The sequence below is a fragment of the Budorcas taxicolor genome, chromosome 4 (genome assembly GCF_023091745.1).
Source record: "Budorcas taxicolor isolate Tak-1 chromosome 4, Takin1.1, whole genome shotgun sequence".
Classification (NCBI taxonomy): Eukaryota; Metazoa; Chordata; class Mammalia; order Artiodactyla; family Bovidae; genus Budorcas; species Budorcas taxicolor.
Genome location: NC_068913.1, coordinates 107,066,104 through 107,072,800, shown reverse-complemented (window position 1 = coordinate 107,072,800; position 6,697 = coordinate 107,066,104).

Sequence of the window (6,697 nt, the reverse complement as noted above, 5' to 3'; positions counted from 1 at the left end):
GTCCCTAGGATCGCAAAGAGTTGGGCCAGACAGAAGCAACTTAGCACACAAACACAGGAAAAAAGATACAATATGGTGTAAACATAAAAGCATTGGAATAGGAGGAGGAGGTCTGAAAGGTAAAAATGTTTGTAATCCCCAGTAGGATCACATGATGAGTGGGTGATGAGTGGGTGTTATCTTAGTTGGTGCTCTATAACCAGAAAACCACAGATTGGGTGGCTTAAGTAACAGACATTAATTACAGTGTTTGAGGCTGGAAAGTTCAAGATCAAGGTGACATAGGAGGGGGCCCAGTTTCTGGCTTGTAGATAGCTGCCTTTTGTATCCTCACATACGTGAGAGAGCTGACTCTGGTACTTTAATAGGGGTGAGTGGAGTGCAGCCAATAGCACACAGCTGTTACCCTGTTACCAAGCAACCATTACTACCAGATCATTAGAAGGAGGCCTTTCACCTGGTGGGTGGAAGTTGCCCTTGGCCAATGGTTGGCTGTGTTGTGGTCCTCCCAGAGGAGAGTGTGGTAAGGGGTAAGTGGAGGCCTTCTCCCCGAGCCCCTGCAGGCCTTCCCACCTTGAGCAGACAGGTAAGCTGGATGGGCTGGGGGGACAGACTGGGGGCTGTGTCCTGCAGAGCACTGAGTCCTCACTGCGGCCACCCCCTGGCTGGAAGAGTCTGTCTCCCGTCACGTCCTCTGCAACCTAATGGCTGGGGCTGTCTGCCTGGGTCCATGGTACACACCCCACTTCACAACTTTGGGTGGCCTGAGGAGCCTGGGGGCCAGCTGCATCCTGGGCACCTGGCACACTCAGTGATGACAGCTGGGCAGGGTCTGGGGACCCGATCCCGAGGGAGCCAGGTGGGATCTGTCTCATCAGCTGGGCCTGGGCACTAGTGGGGAGATGCAGATTGGATGCTGGTTGAACGCTGCAGGTAACCGACCTGGGCAGACACCCCTTTTTCATAGCCAGGGCCTGGATCTTGGCAGGTGAAAGTAGAGCCTTGGGACCTTTCCTTTTCTTGTCAGAACAGAGAATAACATTTGTTTTGGTGGAGATTTATAGCAACGTGGTGACAGCCATGACCCTACCTTAAGAACAAAGGCTCTGACACCAAGATGTTTGTAACAACTAACCACACCCCATCCCTCAATTTTCTTATAAAAGGGCTTTGCTGACAGCTTTCAGGGAACTTGAGGTTTAAGCCAAATTCCATGTTTAAGCCACCTGTTTCCTTGCATGGCCCTGCAATAAACTTTTCTCTTCTCCAAACTCCAATGTTTTGGTATTGTTCGGCTTCATTGTGTGTTGGGCATAGGGACTTGTGTTCGGTGACAGTATCACCTTCTTGTAAGACCACTAATTCCATGATGGGGGCTCCACCTTTATGACCTCATCTAAGCCTTCCTTCCCTCTTAAAGAGATGGGAATACCAGATCACCTTACTGGCCTCCTGAGACATCTGCATGCAGGTCAAGAAGCAACAATTATAACCAGACATGGAACACAGACTGGTGCAAAATTGGGAAAGTACATCAAGTCTGTATATTGTCATCCTGCTTATTTAACTTATATGCAGAGTGCATCATGCAAAATGCCAGGCTGCATGAAGCACAAGCTGGAATCAAGATTGCCGGGAGAAATATCAATAACCTCAGATATGCAGATGGCACCACCCCAATGGTAGAAAGTGAAGAGGAACTGAAGAGTCTCTTGATGAAGGTGAAAGAGGAGAGTGAAATAGCTGGCCTAAAACTCAACATTCAAAAAACTAAGATCATGGCATCTGGTCCCATCACTTCGTGGCAAATAAATGGGGAAACAATGGAAACATTGTTTTCTCAGGCTTCAAAATCACTGTGGACAGTGACTGCAGCCATGAAATTAAAGGATGCTTGCTCCTTGGAAGAAGAGCAATGACAAACCTAGACGGCATATTAAAAAGCAGAGACATTACTTTGCCTACAAAGGTCCCTATGGTCAAAGCTATGGTTTTTCCAGTAGTCAGGTACAGATGTGAGAGCTGGATGATAAAATAGGCTGAGTGCCAAAGAATTAATGCTTTTGAACTGTGGTGCTGGAGAAGACTCTTAAGAGTCCCTTGGACAGCAAGCAGTTCAAACCAGTCAGTCCTATAGGAAATCAACCCTGAAATTTCATTGGAAGGACTGATGTTGAAGCTGAAACTCCAATATTTGGCCACCTGATGTGAAGAGCCAACTCATCGAAAAGGACCCTGATGCTGGGAAAGATCGAAGGCGGGAAGAGAAGGGGGCAACAGAGGATGAGATGGTTGGATGGCATCACTGACTCAATGCACATGAGTCTGAGCAAACTCCAGGAGATGCTGATGGACAGGGAAGCCTGGCATGCTGCAATCCATGGGGTCACAAAGAGTCAGGCAGGTCTGAGCGACTGAACAACAACAAAGCCAAAGGCTCTACCTTCTTGCTCCTTGGGCGTTAGACTTTGCATATATGAATTTTGGTGGTGAGGAATACAAATATGCAGTCCATAACAGGTATCTTAGAAGAGAAAGGTACGGCAAGAGGCATATTACTTTTACCAAATTTCTATGCCTTTGTATACCTCTGGATCCACATTTGTACCAAGCAGTCCTGAAGTCTTTAATATTGCCTTATCATGCCACTAGGATGGAGCCCAAATTCCTTAGCCTTGAGTTCAAGGCTCTTAAGTGTTCAGTTATAACTAATCTGCCCTGTGTGTTTCCTTAGTTGTTATTGAATTGCCTTTATGTTTACTTATGGCCTAAAATAATTTCACACGTAACTTTTTTTTCTAATGCTGCTGCTGCTAAGTCATTTCAGTCATGTCCGACTCTGTGCGATCCCATAGACGGCAGCCCACCAGGCTCCCCTGTCCCTGGGATTCACTACCTTATGTCTATCTTATCTAAAAATCTCAGGCTTCCCTACAGAAACAAATGGATTTCAAGATTCTCTTGTAACCTGTGATATGTCTTTTTATCCCACCCATCACCACCACCAATATACACCTATTCACCTAATCATCTTAGCCCCCTTGCCTGTATCTAGGGAGAAAGCAGCTTTTTCCTCAGAAGTCCCTGTCAAATACTGTATGTGTCTCCTTAACTGAATTTCGTCACTTGCACATAATTGAGCCAATCACTGAAGGAGATTATACTGTTGAAACTTTTAATCAAGTTACATGGCACACCATCCAAGCAAGGAGTAGACTTTTATTTGTCAATAAACATGGTCTACTTGGTATATATTTGGTTAGGGCCTCTTGATGAAAGTGAAAGAGGAGAGTGGAAAAGTTGGCTTAAAGCTCAACATTCAGAAAACCAAGATCATGGCATCCGGTCCCATCACTTCATGGCAAATCAATGGCAAAACAGTGGCAGAATTTATTTCGAGGGGCTTCAAAATCACTGCAGATGGTGACTGCAGCTATGAAATTAAAAGATGCTTGCTCCTTAGAAGAAAAGTTATGACCAACCCAGACAGCATATTAAAAAGCAGAGACATTACTTTGCCAACAAAGGTCTGTCTAGTCAAAGCTATGGTTTTTCTAGTAGTCGTAAATGGATGTGAGAGTAGGGCTATAAACTCAATGGACATGAGTTTGAGTAAACTCCAGAAGTCGGCAACGGACAGAGAGGCCTGGTGTGCTGCAGTCCATGGGGTCGCAAAGAGTCAGATATGACTGAGCAACCGAACTGAACTGAGTAATTCTAAGGTTAGCCGAGTAATTCTAAGGTTAGATGGGAATACCAGACCACCTGACCTGCCTCTTGAGAAACCTATATGCAGGTCAGCAAGCAACAGTTAGAACTGGACATGGAACAACAGACTGGTTCCAAATAGGAAAAGGAGAATGTCAAGGCTGTCTATTGTCACCCTGCTTATTTAACTTATATGCAGAGTACATCATGAGAAACGCTGGGCTGGAGGAATCACAAGCTAGAATCAAGATTGCTGGGAGAAATATCAATAACCTCAGATATGACACCCTTATGGCAGAAAGTGAAGAGGAACTAAAAAGCCCCTGGATGAAAGTGAAAGAGCAAAGCGAAAAAGTTGGCTTAAAGCTCAACATTCAGAAAACGAAGATCATGGCATCTGGTTCCATCACTCCATGGGAAATAGATGGGGAAACAGTGGAAACAGTGTCAGACTTTATTTTTGGGGGCTCTAAAATCACTACAGATGGTGACTGCAGCCATGAAATTAAAAGACGCTTACTCCTTGGAAGAAAAGTTATGACCAACCTAGATAGCACATTCAAAAGCAGAGACATTACTTTGCCAACAAAGGTCTGTCTAGTCAAGGCCATGGTTTTTCCTGTGGTCATGTATGGATGTGAGAGTTGGACTGTGAAGAAAGCTGAGTGCCGAAGAATTGATGCTTTTAAACTGTGGTGTTGGAGAAGACTTTTGAGAGTCCCTTGGACTGCAAGGAGATCCAACCAGCCCATTCTGAAGGAGATCAGCCCTGGGATTTCTTTGGAAGGAATGATGCTAAAGCTGAAACTCCAGTACTTTGGCCACCTCATGCAAAGAGTTGATCATTGCTGGGAGGGATTGGGGGCAGGAGGAGAAGGGGACGACAGAGGATGAGATGGCTGGATGGCATCACCGACTCGATGGACGTGACTCTGAGTGAAGTCCGGGAGTTGGTGATGGACAGGGAGGCCTGGCGTGCTGTGATTCATGGGGTCGCACAGAGTCGGACACGACTGAAGCGACTTAGCAGCAGCAGCAGCAGCAGCAGCAACCTTCAGTTCAGTTCGGTTCAGTCACTCAGTCATGTCTGACTCTTAGCGACCCCATGGACTGCAGGCTACCAGGCTCCTCCTTCCATGGGATTTTCCAGGCAAGAGTACTGGAGTGGAGTGCCATTGCCTTCTCCAGACTAGACAGCTAAAAAGTCCTAAAGCCAGGAAGTGAAGCCTGAACTAACTCCTGAGTCTATGCTCTTCACTACTATTAATACATATAGAAATTTTACAAAGCTTTAAGGACTTATGCAGTTCAGGAAGCAACAGTTAGAACTGGACATGGAACAACAGACTGGTTCCAAATAGGAAAAGGAGGACGTCAAGGCTGTATATTGTCACCTTGCTTATTTAACTTATATGCAGAGTACATCATGAGAAATGCTGGACTGGAAAAAACACAAGCTGGAATCAGGATTGCCGGGAGAAATATCAATAACCTCAGATATGCAGATGACACCACCCTTATGGCAGAAAGTGAAGAGGAACTAAAAAGCCTCTGGATGAAAGTGAAAGAGCAAAGCAAAAAAGTTGGCTTAAAGCTCAACATTCAGAAAATGAAGATCATGGCATCCGGTCCCATCACTCCATGGGAAATAGATGGGGAAACAGTGGAAACAGTGTCAGACTTTATATTTTGGGGCTCCAAAATCACTGCAGATGGTGACTGCAGCCATGAAATTAAAAGATGCTTACTCCTTGGAAGAAAAGTTATGACCAATCTAGATAGCATATTGAAAAGCAGAGACATTACTTTGCTGACTAAGGTCTGTCTAGTCAAGGCTATGGTTTTTCCTGTGGTCATGTATGGATGTGAGAGTTGGACTGTGAAGAAGGTTGAGTGCTGAAGAATTGATGCTTTTGAACTGTGGTGTTGGAGAAGACTCTTGAGAGTCCCTTGGACTGCAAGGAGATCCAACCAGCCCATTCTGAAGGAGATCAGCCCTGGGATTTCTTTGGAAGGAATGATGCTAAAGCTGAAACTCCAGTACTTTGGCCACCTCATGCAAAGAGTTGATCATTGCAGGAGGAGAAGGGGACGACAGAGGATGAGATGGCTGGATGGCATCACCGACTCGATGGACGTGACTCTGAGTGAACTCCAGGAGTTGGTGATGGACAGGGAGGTCTGGCGTACTGCAATTCATGGGGTCGCAAAGAGTTGGACACGACCGAGCGACTGAACTGAACTGAACTGAAGGACTTAACAGCAATATTTGAACATAAAGAGCAAAATGTGTCCCCAGAAAAATATGGGGATCCTAAGGTTATTATTTAACAAGTGTTTATATAGCATTACTATTTACCATTAGAACTCACTGTTCTAAGCACTTTATAAATAGAAAATCTGAACAGCCCAATAATGAGTAAAGAGATCAGATCAGTAATCAAAACCTCTCAACACAGAAAACAAGACAGGATCAGAGAGCTTCACTGGAGAATTCTACCAAACATGCAGATAATGAACACCAACCCTTCTCAAACTCCTCCAAACACTGAAGGAGAGAGAACACTTCCAAACTCATTCTGCAAGGCCAGCACTATCCTGATACCCAAGCTAAAAACAACACAAGAAAACTACAGACCAATATCCGTGATTGAACCCATTATTAGTTACATATCTCAGGGTGAGGGGAGGGCAGTCGGAAAGTTAAGGCTAACTTCTAAAAAGGAGCGGGACAACATTAAAAAGAGTAGTGAGTGACCAACACAAAAACTGAGCAGGTAAGGAGATTCGTTTTATTCAGATTACTGCAGTAAGAGGTGTTTGAAGATCAGAGTGTCTCGGCAGAATGATTTTACTGTAAGACTTTTGTAGGGAGATATATGCAAGTCACAGCTGGAGAGGTGAACCATTGAGGTTGTTTTACAATCAAGGAATTCTCAGTCAGCTGAACAGGAAGTGTTTCTCTCTAGTTGTAGTTAGATTTGTTGTG